General features: G+C 38.8%; 1 protein-coding gene and 1 long non-coding RNA gene across 8 annotated transcripts in view; one reads left to right on the top strand and one right to left on the bottom strand.

Moving 5' to 3' along the window:
- Positions 1 to 2,155: 2,155 nt before the first annotated feature.
- Positions 2,156 to 22,247, bottom strand: part of LOC311594844 — a 56,336-nt gene continuing 36,244 nt past the window's right edge. Inside the window, exons 2-5 of the long non-coding RNA XR_014778231.1 lie at positions 18,725 to 18,889; positions 8,632 to 8,692; positions 4,358 to 4,557; positions 2,156 to 2,398 (exon numbers count right to left, since the gene is read on the bottom strand). This is a non-coding gene — a long non-coding RNA (uncharacterized lncRNA). The remainder of the gene's footprint in view (positions 2,399 to 4,357; positions 4,558 to 8,631; positions 8,693 to 18,724; positions 18,890 to 22,247) is intronic.
- Positions 18,947 to 22,247, top strand: part of ASCC3 (activating signal cointegrator 1 complex subunit 3) — a 264,221-nt gene continuing 260,920 nt past the window's right edge. For 4 of the 7 annotated variants that reach the window (XM_084776931.1, XM_084776925.1, XM_084776929.1 and 1 more), the window contains exon 1: positions 18,947 to 19,183. The gene's annotated coding sequence lies outside the window, so the exon portion shown is untranslated. Of the gene's footprint in view, positions 19,199 to 19,296; positions 19,319 to 22,247 lie in introns of those variants that run through there. The other 3 variants (XM_084776926.1, XM_084776928.1, XM_084776930.1) reach the window with 2 other exon arrangements.

Genomic DNA, 22,247 nt, shown 5'->3' with positions numbered 1-22,247 from the left:
TTCATTTCATGAGATCCCCTTTGTTGATTATTGTCCTTATTTGCTGTGCTTCCGGAGTCTGATTCCAAAAGTCTTTACCTGTGCCTGTGAAGTATTCAGCAAACTTTCCCTTGTGGCAGTTTCCCCTCTTCTTGTTATTTGCTAAATGACCACAGTGTCAAGTCACATTCTAAATGTTACATGTATATCTAGAGACCTAGTCAGAGAAGCTTTTTTATGCAGATGATAGGAGTCATTGAAGAGATGCACAATTGTTCACAGTGCTGAGTGTAAGAAATCCAGAGTTCACCCCTACAGGGATATCTATATTTACTTCACCCCATTCTCACTCAAGGCTCAGGGAACATCTTAGAAAATGAGCTGGAAGGAATGTAAGAGTATAAATTGGAGATGCATGCTGTGAAATGCTGCCTTCTGGATGTAACATGGCTATTACCAGCATGACCTCACAGCAGCTTTGACCTACACAAAACCTGTTTTATATCAGGTGGCCAAAATATATACATGTCTTGTTCAGAAAGTCTTTACCTGTACCTATCTGAAGTATGCAAGCAATCCCAAGATAGATGGATTGGGTCATTTCCAGGCTTGCCCATTACTGACATGCTTTTTGGTAGTGGACAGTTGGTGTAAGAAGGAAAATGATTTTTTTGAGGATATGACCACTAGTGGGTTTCCTTGCTGCAGTGAATGACCTTGTACCCATGCCTTTATAGTGGGTTATTTTTTTTAAAGACATAAATTTGGGAGGGGGCATGCTGAAGAGAATTTGAGAAGAGTGGAAGGGAGAAAATGGGTTAGGTATGATTATATTCCATTGCATACATGTATGAAATTCTCAAAAATAAATTGTAAAAGTTTAGAAGCAAGCACATGCTATTACACATTATACTTGCTGATGACAAAGAATATTTTCTTTTACAAAAGAAAGAAAGAAAGAAAGAAAGAAAAAAGAAAGAAAGAAAGAAAGGCCTGCCTTTGAGACTCTCCTAAAGGAACAAGCACCTATTAAGATTTTTAAATACCTACTTCTTTTCTTCTTTATATAGGTTTCTTTTACCTCTGCATTTTTATTTCTATGGCTTGGAACTAAACTAGGCCAATCAAGTTCTCTTTTCAGTATTATAGACTGAGTTATAGCTCTCTCAAAATGTAGTCCAAACTTCCAGAATGCCCATCCACTTGAATTCATGGCTGTTATGACATAATTAAGCCAATCTGTGGCTGTTAGTGTAGGCTTCATAAAGGAGAGTCATACACAGAACAGGAGTGTATGCAGACACCGGAAAAATTAAACTTGTCAACAACGTGATATAGAATTTCCCACTTCCAGAATTTAGGAAAAAATTTGCTCAAAAGTATTATTTTGAACACACATAAAAACACAAGAAAGTTGGTTGTGGAACAATTTCATGAACATTTCTGGGGGTAAAACACACATACACAAAATTCAATGTCAAAACAGTGTGTTTCTAAGAAGACTATTAAACAAGGATAACGGATTCTAGTGGAAGAGGATGAATACCTATTTTAAGGTAGGTGTGGAAGTAAAATACTGAAAAATGTTCATTATATGTTTTCCTACATGCTCAAGAAATTCCTCTCGCACAATAAAAGTTTTATGTATTCTTATGAAAAATTGGTTTACTTTTACCTTGCTGAGTCATTGACACATGTAAAATGTTTTTATTCCATATAACATCTATGATTTACCATAAGTGTTCAGAGAATAATGACAAGGTTATCAACAGTGGAAAGACCAGTGGACTGATAACTGGCACCTAATAGCATGCTGAAAAATGTGAGAGGAACAAAAGCTGTCAACAATAAAATACTGTGTACAGTTCCATCCTAGACTCAGTCCATCTGTTCTTAGAACACATGTGTCCCTGTCAGAGGATTACTACATTAGGGTACAGATGTTGAATATCTGTAGATTCTGATAATAGCAAATAAAACAGCTTTTGTGATGGACCAGTAACAAACAAATAGTCTTCATTCTCCCCCAAACAACTCTAAAAATAGATCCTATTTACTCTATTTAACAAAATGAAAAAAAAACAAAACAAAAAGACAAAGAAACAAAATGAGGCCCAGAGAAAATAAATTTTTTATTTAATTTCAATTTTATTAATTTATTCAGACTACAACTCAATTGTTATCCTATCACTTGTATCCTCCCATTCCTCCCTCCCTCCTGCTTTCACCCTATTCCCCTCCCCTAGGTCTAAGACTGAGGTGGATATCCTTCCCCACTATATGGTCATGGTTATCAAGTCTCATCTTGGTAGATTTCTTTTTCTTTCTTTGAGTGACATCAGGCCTCCCCACCAAGGGGAGGTGGTCAAATATGGAGTACCAGAGTTCATGTCAAAGTCAGTCCCCGCTGTCCACATAACTGTGGAGAACAAAAATCATGTTATTATATAAAAGGCAGAACAAGGACTCAAATACACTGTCAGAATCCCAAGTTTATATTCTATTTGTATTATAATCTTCTGTTTTTCTTGCTCCAAGATTTTGCTTATCCAACGAACTTTGTATTATCCATAGTCATGTAACAATTTACTTCTAAAACAAGCTTTCTGAACGTTTTTCCTTCTAAAAATAAGTTTACATGCCAATATTTTCCAAACCTCTGGTGAGAAATATGTACAACATATCAAGGAACTTATATCAGATATATGTATACATATGTGAGAAAAATAGCTATGGTTTTAAAATGTACCTATAATCACAAAATGTATGAATCTTATAAAATCAGTTTTGTTTAATTATACAAGTAAAGTCTTGTTGGGGGTTGGTCTGGTTGCTGCTCAAATGAGCAGACTTACATACCCCAAAGTACTTGTAAGCTTGCCTAAAAAAATATTCTTGTTTGAGCAATAAAAAGCCAACACAACCTGGGCAGGACAATGGGATAGGCATGGCTAGGTCTGAGAGGATCTTGGGAGATTGGAAGAGGATCTTGGGGAGATCAGGAAGGAGAAGAAGAAGGAAGGAGGCCACCATGGGTTAGTTGGAGTAAGAAACACGTGGCTGGCATAGATGGAGGATTTGGCCCAGAGGAAGAACATTAGCAAGTATTTGGGCTTATGGGTTGGAAGTGTCCTGACAGAAATTATTAGAAGCAGATGGCATAGCATTGGGGCAAGGGTATATGGGAGATAGTTTAAGGGATTAATATCTGCCCTACTTCAGGTAAACCAAGGCTATTTTAAAATATAACAGGTATGTGTGTTTTTATTGATCAATAGCAGGTTAGAAAATGCCACTGTAATAATTATATAAAAACATTTATTAGACCCTATGTTTAAATTAACAACAACAAAGTCCCATATTTAATATACAAATATACATCAGAAGGACATGAATGCTAAGATATGTGGATTTGTTTTTCAGTACAAATGAAGTGTAATTCTACTGTACCATACTTTACTTGATTTTCTTTAACACACACACACACACACACACACACACACACACACACACACACAGATTAGATATGATTAAATGGTTTAACTTAACTCATAGAAAAAATGGACCACAAAGAAATCAAACTTATGTCCTTGACCTCATTTGAACAGTTTCACTAATCATCATTATGCAATTTTTCTTTTTAAAATTCCAATAGCAATTATCATGCAAAAATATTTGGCAATTAATCATGCTCTGCTTTGTGATAAACCAATTGTTCCCTTGAGCTGTCATCTGTTTTCCTTGTGCTGCAGTATACTTTTTATATTATCACAAAATTGTCTTGCAAGTAGCAGATACTACAACTATGTTGTTGAGATTTTATGAACCATGAAAATCACATTTCCAAAACAGTCAGTGGCTTGCTCCATTGCTCCACTGGACAGCTGCCTTTCACAGGTCATCACACTATTCCTCTTCATGCCGTGTTCCTCACTCCTATGCTGTGGTAGATACAGCAGAGGCCATACCAGTTCCCACTCCTGTGCTGCTACCTTACATGGCAAAAAATGCTTTTCAGACACAGAAATTATCCTGGATTATGTAAGTGGGCCAACAAAAGAAAGATGAATATTTTTTACCAGGAGAGCAGACAGAAAACAGGAGAAAGTCAGAGTGGTGTCTATTGATATCAAATTGGTAGAATCTAGAATCATTAGGGACATGGGCCTCTTGGCTTTTCTGATGGGCCTTATCTTAATTTGCATTGATTGAGGTGAGAAGAACAAGCCACAAGGAACAGCACCATTCTCTGGGAAGGGGATCCTGGCCTCATAAAATGGAGAGAAGGAAATGAGCAGTATTTATGCATTGGTTGAACTCTGCCCAATGTATCTGACAGGCATATTTGTGAGGCAGGAACTATTGAGGTCTTGCTTACCCTGTCTTGGCCGAGTTTGGCCAGCGACTCTGCCTGCATCCAAGCTTGCCAAGTTTTAGGTAGAATTCTGTCATTGGTTGAAACAAGGACATTTTGCCCAGTGGCTGCTTTGCCATATTTGAAGCTATCTCCATGAGGAGGTTCACTGATACTCATCATCATCTTTGAGGTAGGCTGGGTGTTGCCAGGAGTTACCCTGTCTTGTTGTCAAAGAATCATTAAAACAATATGAACATCTTTAAATGCTATATTCTGTAGGACTCTGAGGTTTTTGAAGACCTTATATATTTTACCTTATCTGTCTATATAATCATACCTATCTGTTACATCTAGTATGTATAGTCTTGTGATATAGACTAGTAATTGGAACGACTATGATTTGATCAATTGAAAATTAACTTGTTTAATTTACTTATCCTAAACAGTCTGCAGCAGCATTTTCAAAGTATTGGAGCTAAAACTTGTATTCTGCTTGAGTAGTGTGGGTACAATACCTCATATTAGAGTAGAAATATATATTGTGTGTGAAGAATAATATTAAATTTGAATTCTATGCCAATGTACCAAAAATGAATTTATTTTGCATCAATATACAAATTTCTATACCACTGAATTAAAAATAACTTTGTGAGCCCACTTAAGGTCTTAAGTTGAAGAGTCTACTCAAAATCCACTTTTTGTCCTATTTTCCCCATACACCTCCACAGTTCCCCTTCTCTCTTGTCAGCCCCCATCTCCAAACTCAAAAAACAATGATAAAGGAAAAGAGAGACATCTCTTAGTCCTACTTTGTTTTCTCTCTGTGTAAGACCAATAGTAACTTATAACCAACTCCCAGTGAAAATAAACATCTAAAGCCTAAGAAAGTAACCAAAAACTACCCAACCTCCTTTTAGAGAAATGAGGTGTCATTATCTTATGGTTTTTTCCTGGATGATTTGGGATGAATAATACCTTTGTAGGGGCCCAAATAAAATTGGGGAAAATGGTTAAACAAGGTAGGAATATCATTTTTGGTTCAGTTTCTAAATGTTGAGAACTTCCAGGATTAATAAAAGTCCTGTGTGTGCCAGACTGAAATGCTGGAACAATTGGGATCAGAAGCTTTCTTTGAATCTGTCTTGGGAGCTGCCCTGCTCTGATGGAGAACAGCAACTGAAGCACTTGGTGCTGGAACATGAAGGATGTAGGATGTCAGAGTGCAGCATGCTGAGAGGAATGAATCCTATCATGTCTGAACCAGTTTCAAAGTCTGGTTCTTTTGTTCTGAAAACATATAGTTTCTCACAGGCATTATACCATTCTAAAATTACAGGTGTATGAGGTATACAAGGTGCACAGCACAATTAAGGCTAGTTCTCTGCTCTTTGCATGAGCAGAAGAAAGACATCTGTAAATCTTCATTCATGCCATATGAACAATTCTTTGTATGGCATCTAGTCCTAAGTTACATGTATTCTGTAAGATTTTCTTATTAAAATCAAAAGAAATGTAATATCAGATGTTAAGATAATAGAGTTTTTAAACTTATTTTTTAAGAACCAATATATATATTGTCATGACACCATTTTATTTACATAGTACATAGCAACATCTGATCTACTGGACAGCATGGATTAGCAGCACAGTACACTGAAGAACATGGGGAAGAACATGGGTGCTTTTCCCTTGTGATTCTGTGACCCCCCTGAAAGCTGCAATTCATTACCTTGGCCCACCCAGAAGCAGTACATAATGTTTTCCTATGTGGCTAGGCTGAGAAAAGATCCAGGTCCAAATTTTAAGTATGGTGTCTGCTGGGTCCATATAGTTTTCATTCCATTGTAAAGTCAAAGCTATTAATTCCAATCTTTTTAAGATAGGAAACATTTGTACTTTTAAATAATAAACAAAACTCCACTTTATAAAAACAGTAAAATACTTCACATTTATTTTATAATGAAGCATTATTTAAGTTGTTTACAATAAGTAGCCATTACTTTTACAATGAGACTGAGTAATAAAAAGCAACAAAACAAACATTATCTGGTGAGGAAAAAAAATTCCCAAATGCTTCACAAATCTTTTCTCCACTACACACAACTTTCTTAGCTTGGTCTTTTGTTACTCTTTAGGCCAGCATACTATAAAGTTCCACTTAGGAACAAGAACATAAACATTGCATGTATTTTTTTCTTCAGCTACTCAGTTCTGTGGTCCTTGCAGGAAGCAGTCACAAATACTGACTAAATACTGGATGCATATGGATGATAATTCATACAAACTGTGTTTACTGGGACCGGTACTGGTCCAGGTTGGGCTGTTTGACCCCTTAGACTGCTGAAGCTCATAAATTAGCTTTCTGCTTCTAATTCCTTTCCCCTCTCTCTACAATACCCTTTCTGCTTAAAACTTATTGGTCTGAAAATTTTTACATTTCTGGAAATCTCAATATTACTTTTTAAGACTCTTAACAGCCATGATCATACATATAAACACAGGTTAATGTTTTTTCTTCATTGCATCCACAGTCTCTTTGCTTGTAATTTAAAATATTATTTAATTCGTTACTACTGCATCTGTGTGTGTGTGTGGGTGTGTGTGTGTGTATGAAGATTCTCATGAAGGTGTGAAAGATGCATGTGGCTGTGTAAAGATACTCTGTATAAAGATGCACTTGTGTGTGTGAAGATGTATATGTGTGTGGATGACGTATGCCTTGGCACTCCTAGCCACCACAGAGCTAGCAATGGTGGAGCAGCTGACAAAGCAGGTCTGCCATCATTGCTTTGACTGACAGTCAAGCCCCAGGAGTCCAGTGATGATTTTTTCCCAGAATAAATGGAGTCTCAGATAGTCATAAAGAATGGTGCACACACGAACGAGCCTTTATTTATAAACCTAGCACAGTGGGGAAGAGTTTGAGGATAAATGTGTCTGATTTACTGGTGGCTAGGAGTGCCAGGGTACTTAATCCACATGCAGTGGCACAGGGTCCTATCACAAGAAAGAAATCACAGTACTGAATTATCCTATGGTTGAGGGAATAGCTCCTGGCAAGATTAAAGTTATTTGCTGGAGTCTAGCATAGGGTGGGGTTTGCTAAACCAGTTTTCTTATCAGGAAAACCTGTGATCTTCTCTGAGGGCTATGTGATGCCCCTTACAAGATCTGGGGTTACTAGATCAGGTGGAATGAGAACTGTACTGAGAAAAGGAAGTCCACAATCAGAGACTGAGCACAAATACTGACCTGGTAATGTCAGACTTCAACCTTATCCATTATAGTTCCATGTCCCCTGAGTTAAATCAATACAGCAAGCATTTATAAGTAGCATCATTCAGGCCATAACAATTCTTGCTTTCTAATCCTAATTATACATAAACTGAAGTTCCCTAGATAGCAAAACACCTGCTTGCAAGAAGTTAATTTAAAAAAGAAAGAAAGAAAGAAAGAAAGAAAGAAAGAAAGAAAGGAAGAAAGAAAAAACCTAAGAATATAACTGAATAAAACTTAAGACCAAGGAAAAAAGGGAAGGCCTATGGGTTATTGTATACAAAGTTTTGTTGGGACTACATTTGTAATTTCCCTGCTGTGGAGGCATAAAAAGATTCCTGGAGCCTACTCAGTAAGCAATTCACTATCAAAAATCAAGGTAGATGAGTCCCAAGGTAAGACACCTGAAGTTGACATCTGTCCTCCCCATGCATATGCACGCCGCGTGCACGCGCGCGCGCACACACACACACACACACACACACACACACACACACACACACACACACGGGGAGGGAAGAATAACATGAAATGTAATTATATTTTAAAGTGTTAAGACACCAGATAAAGAAGTGCTTATGTTTCAAAAAAATTCTAAGTCCATGACTACAATTCAGAAAAACTTTAGAATAAATATTAAGAAGATATAGAAAAAGAACAAAAAATAGTTAACTAGGGAGGTAGGAATGGTGAATTATATTTTATTTTTATATTACAATACTATGGTAGTAAAGGAAGGCATCATCATGGTAAACTAAAATAGTCAGTTTCCAGTCAGTCTCTATGATCTACTATTTAGAACCTGGTCTGAACTCACCATCTTGCCTTTCTCCTCCAAATAGTGAAGAACTCTTATGACATCTGGGGTTTGAATTTGTTTGTACTCCACAGGTTTCCTGAAGAACACCAAATATCTAACATTTGCTCTTTTTATGCTTTCTGATATGCCATTTGGGGTTTCTAATTTGAATACATTTGAACTCTGCATCAAATTAAATTCCGGTTGTGCATTCACTTACTTTTTGTTCCCTCAAAGCTCTTTTCCTTCCCTTGAGTTTATAGTAGCAGCTGGATACAGGCCTGCCAGATGTACAATTTAAATTAATATATATTAGTGGAACAATTCAGATATGATTATTTGATATTCATAATCTATAATTTGCTTCTTCTCCAAAAACATTTAGGCTTTCAACAAAGAACTTTGATCAAATACAATACCATAAGATAGACTATACGGATAGGCTCTTCCCTATGAGGAAATAAAACATTTAAAACAAGAACTCCTTAAACATCCATTCTAAAAGATAATGTAAAGGCATTTTTATAGTATCATTAAAACTTGTGACAGCTTAAACTAAAATAATATCTGATATGAAAATGGTTGCCTTGGTTGTTTATAGCCTCAGATTCATTGCTAGCTTATTGTTTTAGCTGCTAGCTATGGCCTAGTTTTTATTTTATTGTCTATTGTTTCTTAAACCCTTAGAGAAGCACTATTTCTTAAAACATAACACCAAGATTTTTTACATCAACCATACTAAAAAAAATTGACTTTTAGTGAATGTAAAATTTAGGTTATTAAAATAATGAATAACTAAAGAGTGACTGAACATGCTTAGTAGGACTGGTAATAGGAAGAAGGTGTGGTGGTCAGGGCCAAGTATGACAGTGAATATGAGGCAACAAAAGAAATCAAGAAACAAATCACAGGACTGTAGAGTTCTTTGGATTTTATTAATGTGATAGAAGTTATGGCAAGTGTGCATGGGTGAGCAGGAAATGAACTGGTCCTAAGAACATTTCCTCTTTTTACTATTAAATTTATTTATTCACTTTACATCCCAATCATAGCCTACTCTCCCTCTTCTCCCTGTCCCACCCTCATGCCCTTTTCCCCCATGCCACCTTTCCTATTCCTCAGAAAAGGGGAGCTCACCACCAGCAGCTCATCAAGTCACATCAGGACTGAGCACATCCTTTTCCCTTGTGGCCTGGTGAAGTAGCCCTACCAACAAGGAGTGATCAAAAAGCAGGAAAGTGATCCATTCCCTTTACCAGGGCACCCACAAGAAGTCTGAGCTGCCTGTATGCTACATTTGTGTATGGGGGCTTAGGTCTAGTCTATACATGGTCCTAGGTTAGAGCTTCAGTCTCAGGAAGCACCTCTAGGCCCTGGTTAGTTGGCTCTGTTGGTCTTCTTGTGCATGATTTTGACCAGCTGAAAACATCTGTGAGTGGATTCTGAGAAGAAAATATAAATATAAATAGAAGCCCCAGACAGTGAGAACACTTTTACATCACTACACTTTGCAATGGTTTATTTACATTGCCTCACTGGATTTCCATTTTTGACACTTACCTTCGCAGAGAGAAATGGTCCAGAGAACTTCTCTTGGTACTCTGGCTGATTTTGGCCCTTTCTGACTCATGTCAATTCGGTGGAGTTTTGCTGTATCTGCTGATTCTTGTTGCTGTTTGTTGCTTGCTATTTGACTAGATTGCTGGTATCCTGGCAACACAGAGTGGAATCATCCCTAAAGAATACTTTTTAAAAGGTCCACATCCCCTGCTCCTATAAACCTTCATGCTCTGCTATCTCTGGTCAGTGGGTTGGAAGGGCGATGGAAGCATTTAAGAACCCTTGAGTGAGTTTTTGAAAAAGCTAAGCCTACAAAAAGGCTTCTCTGACAGAGAAACACATATGCTCCTGGCAGCACCCCAAATCTACTTCCAAGAAGATAATGGGCATCAAGAAACAAATGTGGCAAGATAGGCAACGGACAAACAACTGTTCTTAAGCTACTGATAGCAAGCTGACCAAACTGTTGACAAATAGGCACTGGTAAATGGTGTGTCCAAGAACAAGTAGGTCAGTTCTTCAAAATTTCTGCTTAACAGAAAAGTCTGTCAGATATTCTGGGCTACCAGGCTGAAGATTAAATGCTCCAATGACCAGAGAGAAAACCTCTGGTGACTGTTTAGGCAATCGATTGTTTCTGTAATTTCTATAGTTTCTGGAAGCTGCTTGTTCTATGCTTCCTACATACTTATGTAATATTTCCTTTTCCAGTCTCTGATAAAGTTGAAGACTAGGCAGTCGTGGTTTTACTACAGTTAAGTTTGTTTGTTTGTGACCTCAGAATATGTTTTAGGTCTAAAAAGATGTTTCTAGGCTGATAAATGTAAGTTAAAAGAAAGTGATTTAGGTACAGGACTTTGTACTCACCAGGATAGGATAGACAGTGGGATACTTTTTCCAAGTGTGCCCAATAAAAATGGACTGGACATTGTAAATGTAATTGTTACCTGATATTTCCAATAATTATTCTTTTTATATATAGATTATTCATGTTAGAGATAAGACCATTTTTTAAACTAAAAGTTTTGGTTTCTTTAAAAACTCAGTTATGTTATATAAATAGGTTTTTGTTTTAATCCCAAATGTGGGATTATTTTTATTTTGTCCACAGCTAATAACTGCCTTGTGCAGCTTGGAGAAGGATGTGATCTTTGTCATATGCAGATAATTCAATTCTGAGGACTTGGAGAATGTATAAATATCTCCTGGTTCATTTGCTGTTTGCTGGACTGCTAGACATTCTCACTACTGAGACTGGTATTACCCCAAAGAACCCAAAGACACTAATCAGGCAAAAACTAAAGAAAACTCTGTTCCCTACCTAGTGTAGGAAGGGATTGGGTGGATTGAGGAGAAAAAGACATAAAGAACCCAAATAAAGTATATTAAAAAGTACACCAACACCAATATCTTTTCTATTTGAGAGAGTCCACTTAAATCAGAAGGGGGCATGTACTGACAAAGCTGTCCACCCTGGTAACTTCCCACAATGGGAGAACGGTGGCCTGTTTGGGCCAGGTAGGGAAAGGTAAAAAGGGTACCATGGCACAGCAGGAAGAAGTAGCAGGAGGACCAGGGGGAGCCAATGAGCTGAGGGTAGTAGGTGCCAAGGAGGGTTAATTTGGGCAGCCAGCCATTGTGGAAGGAAAAAGGAAAACAAGAGAGGCTGGAGAAAGAGAGAGGGCTGTGGGGTGAGACCTTTAGGGGGAACTTCATCAACTGGAGCTAAGCAGAACAAATCGTCTTGTTCAGGCTTCATGGGTAGATGAGTGGGGGAACAGGGAGAACAGAAGTCTTGGCGAAGAAGTAAGAGAAAGCTTGGACATAGGAAATCTCTTTCCATTTCCCCTATTGCTCACAGTTGTTGTAAAGGTCCTGAATAATACTTGGGATCAAGGGTGCTGCTATGCAGCCATTTTTATTGGCTATCTAAAGGGTATTGGGGCCAAATCCAATTGCAAAGGTGAACAAGTTCAGGGCCCTTCAGGTCAGGTGTCAGGTAGAGAGGCTGGAGATTTTCTGAAAGGCATTCCTTAGGAGAATGAGAAGGCATGGAAGACACCATTCCCAAGGATGAGATGGGGAAGAAATAATGTTATAGTAACCTGTAGTCACTGGTGTTTCCAGGACTCAGAAAAAACTGGAGGAGGACACAAGCCATTCACTGGGTCATCACTGCATTCAATAGCTTAGCCTGGCTAAGCATTAGAAGAGACTCAGCACTTAATACCAGGGCTTTCATGGAAGCCACGAGGAGAGGAAGACAAAGGGGAGGATGAAAACTGAGCTGTAAGAAAAGGTTGGACAATTAAGTCACAAAAGCAACTAGGGCCAAGAGAAGCTGTGAGATTATGGGTAGATCCAAAGGAAAGGTAAAAAAAGGTTAAAAAAAAAAAAAAGGACAGGAAGGGGTACAATAGCCCATTTAGGAGTAAGGAAACTGCAGAATTGCAGTCAAGCATGGCGGGGATGGGATCAGGTGAAGAGAGCTAGTCATAACTTTAGAAACCACAGTTTGAGTCTATCTGCCTCTAAGAGTACCAGAAGGGTACCAGATGCTTAATAGTTACTTTCTTGGACTCAGAAAAGTGTTTACACCAACCAAAGGGGAAACTTATCTAATTGCTGCTGGTGGATGGGGTGCTGAGAAATTGGTGAACCAGAAGATGAGTCTTTTGTGAGTGGTCCATAGATGAGGGATGGCATCCCACTGCAGCTTGGAGACCAAAGACAGGGACTGTAGGCACCATGAGAGCCTATCTGAATCACGGTTATCAAGGGAAATATTATTGCTCTGCGGTTTGCTGGGAGAATCTGAGGGATGGAGGAGGTTCCCCAATGCAAGTGTTACAGCTCTATAGGGAAAAGTATCCTGGAAGTCAGGAATACCACAAAGTCATGCCACATAACAAACCTCACACAAGAGATATATTGAGAGGGAAAACCCTAGGAAGGTGGCTGCCTCTGTTGAATTGAGATGCAGCAGAGAAACGAACGGAAGACAGACTTAAATAGGGTTTCTTAGGAGAGGGGTGGAGCTTTCTAGAACGGGGATTGATAGGTTTTCAAGTACTGTTCTTGGGTCTTTTACTCTGTAGGGTGGAGCTTTCCTGCTGGTCCCAGCCATTATGGCTATCAGAGTGTTCTTTGAGTGGAGCCTAGTGGTTAGAGGTCCTCAGGGAGGGCCTGGCTACTTTATATGCTTTGAGCTGTTTACACTTAAGTACTAATGTCATAGTATTAACTACCCCAGTTTTCCTTTTATGAGTAAAAACAAAATAAACAAATGACAAAGTTCTAACCACACTAAGCTCCTTCTTTTGACATTAAAAAGTCCTAGAAGCAGAGACAGACCAAATCCTCGTGGAAAACTGACTCCCTCTCCATCCAACAGACATCAATTGCCACTAGCTCCTCAGCTAAGGGTGGAAATTCATGACTACCTCTCCCAATCATAGAACTTTGGCTGGCTTGATCTTATGCAGGTGTTGTACATGCAATAATAGCCACTATGAGTTTATGTGTGAAATGATACTGTCATGTCTAAACACTTTTCCTGGAAATGTCCACTACCTGTGACTCTTACAGTGCTTTCATGTCTTCTGAGATGATCCCTAAACCTGAGGTCAGGAGGTGTAATATAGATTTTTCCATTTAGAGCTGATCACTCCACAGTCTCCTACTCTCTGCACATTGCCTGGCTATGGATTTACCTTGGTTGGTTGGTTATCACACTACTATTGTACCAATGGATCTATCTTTCTAGGCAGTTGTTATTGTAGCTTGCAAGACTCAAAGCTCAGCAGGACTACATACCTAGTCAGTAGGGATGAAATATCCAAGTACATAATCACTTGATTTTCAATATCCCATAACTCAAGTACATGGTATCGTTAACAATAAGGTCTTGTACCACTGGCTGGTTAGCTTAGTTGGTTAGAGTGTGGCGCTAATAACAACAGGGTCTTGTTACCAAGTTTTGGAGGAACACCCAGAGCAATGGCAATGTCCTGTAATATTTATAGAGTGTCTATGGGATCATACCAACCAGCAACAAACCCACACCAGGATCACTTTTTTAAAGTTCTTATAGCCCGTGGTATCTGGGCCAGGCATTACTCTCTCATTATAAGGTCTCTCCTCCCCCCTCACTATATTTGTGTATATATTTTAGGAAGCTTCTAAAATAGGTTTCCATGTGGCATTTTCAAAGATCTTTAGTGTTATCTCTCCTCTGCCCTGGGTTTCCCATCTCTGATGCCATTTAACCCTTCCTGTTCCATTATTTTCCATTCTTCCTTCATATCACTTGTGTTCTACCACTCTTCCCTTCAAATCCCATCCCCGTGATTCATTACTAGTTCCCTTCCATCTAAGGTATTCAATTTAAACATGCATCTCTAAAGATTCAGAGTTAATATCAACAAATGAGAGACAATGCTCTCAGATTTTGTCTTCCTGGGTCCAGGTTATGTCATTCAAAATGATTATTTCCAGCTCCATCCATTTACCTGCAAATTTCATTTTTCTTTACAATTGAATATTGTACCACTGTGTATATGTTTCACATCTTGACTATCCCTTTATCAGATGACAGACATTAGGCTGTTTCCATTCCCTGACTATTTTGAATAGAACAGTTATATAGTAATGAATGAACGTATTCTCAAAGTTTGTCAGTACTCAGTACAATGTCTGGCAAGCAGCAGGTATGTGTACTTGAGGTGTTTACCAATTGCAAAACTCCAAATAATGTGTTTTTCTGAATTACAACAGACGCTCAACATATAGCAAGTGCATAAAGGGATAGTTTAATTTTCACATTAACCAACAGTGCTATAGATATAGTGATAAATGTAGCTTAGGTCAAGTCTCTTGGCCTGGAGATCAGAATTTTATGCCCGATGTTAATTTTGCCTTTCATAAACCATGATTCCTTGATGACACATGGTGAAACTGCCATGCACTGCCATGGTCCTGCTTGAGTTTCTGAAGTGATAGCTCAGTCTCGAGTCTATAGAAACTCGAACAGCTATATTACTACTGTATATTAAAAACAACAAAAGGACTGTTCATTTATCAGTTTCAAACAAGACTGTACCTACTGAAAATGACATTAAAATTTATTTTAACAGAAAGATGTCAGTCACAGACCATCAGAGTCTATTCCTGGAAGCCTAATTGAGAGTCAGAGTCCAGAGTTGATGCAAAAGCAAAGGAATTTTATTAAGCCAACGCATCAGGGTCCATTAACCTCATAAGAGTTGAGGACCCCTTCCTGCAAAAGCTGAGGGTTTAAATACCTTTACAGAAGCAGAACTCACACAAGTGCTAGTTAACAACTGAAGAGCTAACAAGGGTGACCTTTTGGGGGTTGGGGGCAGTTGATTCCGACAGATGTTTGAGGTAAGATATATGGATGTGGCCTTTTCTTGGAGGCTGGTAAATTCCAAGCAGGGTGAGGTAGAAGCAATAAATTCAGAGCAGGCAGGGTGAGGTGGAGGGCTCTTGCTCGGCAAACAATGTGAACTTGCTCTGTTTGTTCTTGCTTTCAGCCCACAATGCTATTGTTAAGGTGTCTGAGCTCAGGTCACCTGGAATCTTACACAATCTCAGGCTAACGGATTCCAGGTAAGGTGGGGTAGGGGCTGTGGGGTGTAGTAGTGGAAAATTCTCTTAACCTGACCTATTTGGTTACTTTCAGCAGCAAAAATATATGTAACATGGCTGAGCTATAGCTAACTTAAGCTAACTTGGATTCTTCAATGACATGAATAATACTATTTTTCACAATAACCTTTACATGTTTTTGTTTTGAGAGAACCTTCTCATTATGTTACCCAGGCTGGTCTTGAACTCCTAGCCTCAAATGTTCTGCCTTAGATGTGTTGCTGGATTACAGGTAAGTGGCACTATGCCTAGTTAGTTAGATATTAAATCTTCCAGTGTTTTCTTTGTTGTAAAGGAATAGTATAACAATGTCTCCTCAACATGCTTATGTAAACAAAGAAATTCCAAATTCACAAATACTCTTAAAGATTCTACAGAGTTTCATTATTTCCAGGAGAATTTGGTGCAAAACCTGTGAATTGTCATTATTTAGCCTGACATATTTTCTTTCACTATCAGTCTGATGTGGAGTTGCCCTTTATTGTTGTTGTTTTGAGACAAGGTATTTCCATAAAGTACAGCTCCTTGAAACTTCAAATTTTATTTTCTACTACAACTATACTTTTCTGTGGTATTGGGGAAGATTAAACTAATGTTCTCATGTATACTAGGCAAACATTCTACCACTGAATTACATTATTACTCTGTGAGTTTAAGACAGGGCCTTTTTTGTTACGTAGCCCACTCTGCCTTTGGATATTATGTGGCACCAGGGTGGCCTAGAACTCATGATTTTTCTGTCTTTACCTTCTGAGTGCTGGATTACAAGGAACTATAACTATGTGTTTGAAAAGTACTACAGAAAGTAACCTTACTAGATGTCTCATATTTATATATGTTAGCAAATTAGGAATGTTGTGTTTTGGAAATAAAATTATCCCCAAGGACTCATGTCATGGTCCTCAACGCAGCAGCGTTCAGAATGAACAGCCTTCAAAGGTGATCTAACTTCTGATCAAAAAGACTTAAACGTCATCACTGGATTGATCATTAATGAATTAAAGGCTGAATGGACCATTAGGAGGTTAGTTCTACTTAGAAGAATGGTATATTTTGCCTCCAATCCTTTATGCCCTCTGTCTCTTTTGGCTCCCTGGTAGTCAGCAAGAAGCATGAGGCAAGAAGCTGCCTCCATCCTACACTCTTGCTCCATAGTATTATGACTTGGGTCAGGCTCAAACTGATTGAGACAGTGAAATTTTAGCTAAATCATTTGAAACTGTGAACCAAAACAACCTTTTTGTCCTCTTAAATTTTTTCCTCAGGCATTTTTTACAGTGATGAAAATCTCACTAACACAAGAATATCATCAAATAAATGAACTTCATAACAGTTTAAAACTTTTAGCAGTAAAAAGTCATGAACTTCAAAATTCATAAAATCATTTTTGATCAAGAAACTAACTGCAGTTTGGAAGGGGTTTGTTTTCTAGATTATGGGATCTTTGGAGGAGATACAATAAAGGATTTCATCTTGCCCAAAGAAAAGGCTTGGCTTTTCCTCAACTTTACAGGTTTGTTTGTTTGCTTATGGACCTTAGGTCAAAGGGGATGGTCTGAAGTGACTTCGATTGAGTTCTGGCCATAGCCATGTGAACTTAGGTTAATGGCTTACAACCACAAAACTTTCAGTATAACTAAGGATATTAGCTTCAGATTAAACAGTAATTGTGGTCTGAAATCAATCAGTCAATATGTTAATAAATCAATCAGGCATGTATGATGAAATCCCTCAAGAAACACTGAGTGACAAGTTCTGGAGAATTTCTGAGTGACAGTGCACTGTGCATCTTATACTGTGCATAGATACCATCTTGATTTCATGGCTTAAAGACAACTGAAACTTCACATTATACTCTACTTGCCTGTACTTTGTTTTGAGACTGAGCTTTCAAGTTTTCCCTTCAGTAATTCAGAACCACTTTCAGGAGGTTTGAACCTTTCAGGCAAAATTTCACTCCAGGGGTTTTGTTTGCTTCTCACATCCCCATCTTGGTTTTGTAATTCCATGTTTGAGCTAACCACTATTCCTTCCCTGCTTCCTAGAAAAGCTCTCTCAAGTTTCTGAAAATCCCACAATCATATGCCTAAGATTAGCAAAATATTTCCCTTGCAACTCATACCACCTCTGCCTGGTCTCAGATGGCCTTCCTACATGGGAATCTGCTTCTGCTTTTTTATTATAATGAACTTGCTTTTGCGTTAAGTCTCTTCTGTGACTCTCCTAGCATTCTTTTTCTAGTGGGAGCAAGAGTGTCTGGGATCACCAAGTCTGGTGATAAAATGAGTTAGACTGTAAACTCTTGAAATGCTATGTAGATCCTGACTTCTCGAATCATAAGCCTGGACTAACTTTCAACAAAGCCAGCCAGTAATTCTCTTGATATGCTTCTCCCTTGCCCCAAATTCCTATTTTGTAGGCATTCAGCATCTACTTAGGGAGAAATGTAGAAATTCAGGGGGTCATATATTCCTTTTGTGGTTCTTTAGATTGCGTTAGAAGGAACTCTCAGAATCTGAAATCTTTTTTTCATGAAGTTCTGGTCACACAAAACAAATCTGTATCACAAGATGGGTCTTTCATATTGCTGATAGTCCAGCACCTTTTCCTCTTAATATGTCTTATCAAGTTCCATCTATACTTCATGACTCCTTTCGTCTGCGTTGTTGTTATTATTTTAATCTCTCAAATAATACTGTCGTGATTGAAGTCTTCTTACTATATTCAACCTGGAACACAGAACTTCCAATGGTTCTGGCAAGTGAAGCTTACTATTCGATCAACATTAGCAGCTTCTATTAGACAGGGTTCCAGTATTAGGATACACCTCCTAGGAAGAAGGGGACTGGAAGGGTAGGATGACACGGCACACCACATCTACATCCTTGCTCATTAGCTTAAACTTAACGCACAGTTCTTTAGGCTAGCTTTTCTACTTTTCAGGCTATCATCAGATGTTTTGTTTGGAAGGTCAAAAATAACTTCAGAAGTACTAAGTTGAGAATAATGAAACTTAAGGAAAACGAAACTTGAACCTAGAGCAGGCAGGGCGGAACCATACAGTGACCACGGGACTGACTCACCGGTCTCTACTTTTCAAAGGAATTACGTCCTCTGTGCCGTTATCAGAGACGAGCGGGGGTTTAGGGTGGGTAAAATGAGGCAGCTAGAGGCAGAGGGAGGGCGTTAGTAGCAGTCCACAGGAGCCGAACGCAAGCCAAATAGAGATGGCGATACCGGACACCACCCTCACCCACCGCACCCCAGCCGGGTGCTGACGCGTCGACGCCGGCGTCGCGGCTGATGACGTGTCGCCGGCGCCCGCTCCGCCCCGCCCCTCCTCGACGCTCCGCGCTGGTCTTTAGGTCTGTGGGGGTCCGCCAGCTGGGCAGCCCTCGTGGGCTAAGCCGCGAATTGCGAGCGACCCCCGCCGGCTGGCGTGAGCTGCGGAGCAGGGCGGGGTGCAGCTCTCCGCACCGCCCGAGCGGGAAGAGAAAACAAACCTCCGGGAGGCCGGACGCCCGTGAAGCGGCGGGGCTGAGGTGAGCTGGAGAGAGGTGAGGCGCGGGGGCCCGACCTGAAGAGTGCGGCTAGTCGGCTTTGGTCGCAGGGCCAGGAAGGACTCCGGCGGCCGGAGCTGTCATCCATCTGCCCTGCGTCCCAGCTCACCTAAGTTTGTAGGTGGGGGTGGGGATGAAAACTACGCGATTGCCCACGTGTACAACACAGGGTGGCCACAAGTTCTGTGGGTAACCTCTTTTTCTTTCTTTCTTTCCTTTTTTTCCTTCCTTTTTTTTCCTTTCTTAAATATTACAAATCCCTGGCAACATCGCTTTTCGTGTAGATTTTAAGATGGAAAGCTGTTGGGTTGCATTTCCCCCTCTACACAGAATAGTGACTGGATTGGGTTATGGGTGAGGATTGTGGGAGAATTTAGCAATCGAGGAATCTAGAATGTGATTTAAAAAAAAAAAAGTGAGTATGCCAGGGAGGTGCTGTAGTAGGTAAAGTGATTCTTGGTAGGATGCAGCGGATTAGTGTATTTGTTTTTATTTTCTTTAAACGAAATATAAGTTTAGCCTCATCTGAGTTTGATATGCGTGGTATCACAGGTACAATTATTAAACTGTATGCTAACCATATTTTATTTTTGTTCTTGCGTTCTTTGTAGATTCATGAGCCCAAACATTTGCTTTCTAAGTGTGATTTTTCTTAGGTTCATAATTCGGCTTCTGAACGTAGTCCGACATGCTCTAGCTCATGTTGTTTTTCACGAATAGTATACTAGTGTTGTATTTAAATGTCCGTAGAGATGGCAGTTAAGTGTAGGTTAGTGTGGGTGTATATGAGTGAATTTTTTAAAGGCTTAGTTTCAATGATCCTCGTTGAACAGGTTTTTTTTTTTTTAATAGTTGGTTCATTCATCCATCCATTCATTGATTAATTCATACATTCACCCACTCTTCATCAAAGCCTGGCCACTATGCAAGACCTAGGACATAAAATGTCCCTGTTTTCACAGAACTTTTTTATAGTCGACTAGCAAGCACCCTTTTAGGAGAAGTCTTTATCTCCCCCATGACCCCTGCCCCCGGAATTGGGTTTCTTTGTGTAGACTTGGCTGTCCTGGACTCACTTTGTAGACCAGGCTGGCCTCGAACTCACAGAGATCTGCCTGTCATAGCCTCTCTTAGTGCGGGGCTTACAGGCATGTGCCACCATTCCTGCTTTAGCAGAAGTCTTTAACAATTGGAAATAAATTTCTGTCTGAAAAACGTTTTGATGTTTTTTCTAGTATTTACATTGAATGTATCGATTACCTGTGTGTATGGCTTGGAATATAGGAAATCTACACACAAAACATTTTATAAGAAGCCTACATGACAAATACAAAGTAAACGTATTACTCTATAACATCGTATTTGAGAAGAGAGTTTGTATAAGCCTTTTTAGTAAAGTACCATTTTCAACTTTGAGAAGTTAGCTAACATGTAATTTAGCTTGTGAACATCTACAGAAAAAAAAAAAATGCAGAGTTACTGAGGAGAGAGTAAGGAATTGTTTGAATATCCCTAATCTGAAAACCCAAAATTTCAAGTAGTCCCAAGACATCTTTCAAGATTCAGCTGTTAATTACCTGCATTGCTTTCTTTCTTTCTTACCTATAATATTAACTCTTCCTTTTCCTTTTTACATATTCACCAAATCTATGTTTACATTGGCACACCTCCACCCACCCTACATCCACACCCACAAACCCACAACACACTAGGCTAGTAGCTGCATATGAGAGAGGACATATTTGTTTCTTTCTGAGCTATGTGACCTCACTAACAGGTACTATAAGCCAGTGCTCATCAGCCTTCTTAATGCTGCGACCCTTTAATCCAGTCCCTCATGTTTTAGTGACCTCAAATCATAAAAATTTTTATTGCTACTTCATAACTGTAATTTTGCTACTGATATGAATCGTAAATACCTGATATACAGGCTATCTGATAATGTGACCCTTCCATTTTCCTTCAAATGTTGTAATTTTAGTTTAGTTTTTTTTTTTTTTTGCTTTTGTTTTTTAAGAGATGAGTTTTCCACTTCATATGTGTACTACTAGATTTTCAGTTGTTCTAGGACAACTAGGTTGATTGTATTTTCTTGTTATAGTGAATAAAGAAGCAATAATCTGGGAGTACAAATATCTTTGTGGTGGCGGATGGGTATATATGCCCAGGAGTAAGATAATTAGGTAGTAGGGTAGTTCTATTTTTGAGGACTCTCCAACTGGTTTCCATAATGCCTGTATTAATTTACGCCCCTACCAGCTGTGCATAATCATGTCTCCAAATCCTTTCTAATATTTGTTATCAAATATCTTGGTGACAGGTATTCTGATTAGTTTTAGGTGTTACTTCAAAGTTTTAATTTTAATTTCCCCCTTGGCTTTTTAACACATTAAAATGTTGAAGACTTTTAAAATAGCTATGGGTCATTTGTGTTTCTGTTTTTGAAAACTTTCTTTTAATTCATGAGCCTATTTATTGATTGCAGTTTTATTTCCTTAATTTAATTTTTGGAATTCTTTTTACGTTCTGGATACTAACCCCGTTTCTGAAGTATAGCTGGTAAAGACTTTTTCCTGCCCTGTGGATTGTCTGTGTGCTATGCTGATGGTTTCCTTTGCTATGCAGAAAGTGGTATTTGAGGCTTTTAAGCTGACTTGACATCAGAAATAGGAAATTGCTCATAATGGGCAAAATTATTAAAAATATTGGATAAAATCAGCTTAAGACTTGAAAATGACATATAAATAATTTTGTTTAATTGTCGGTCCCTATTGCCAACATATCTCATTTTCTATATGCCTATATTCTAAAATCCAACAGCCTCAATCTGGAAGCACTTTATTTTAAACATCAGGTAAGGAAGTCTCTTATATATTTGGTTGTGAGCCAGCTTTTATCAACTGAGCCATCTCTCCAGCCCCAGATAAGGAATTCTCATATTCTACTTAGTATTTATTTGGTAGCCATCAGAAAGGATGCCTTAGAATGTAAGTTGCTCCATATAAGCATTAGAGTAACTTATTTCTTGATGATTTCTCCAGTCAAC

The sequence above is a fragment of the Acomys minous genome, assembly GCF_964271855.1.
Source record: "Acomys minous genome assembly, chromosome: 3".
Lineage (NCBI taxonomy): Eukaryota > Metazoa > Chordata > Mammalia > Rodentia > Muridae > Acomys > Acomys minous.
Note: the sequence above shows the minus strand (reverse complement) of the source record. Positions and strands in the feature narration are given on the sequence as shown.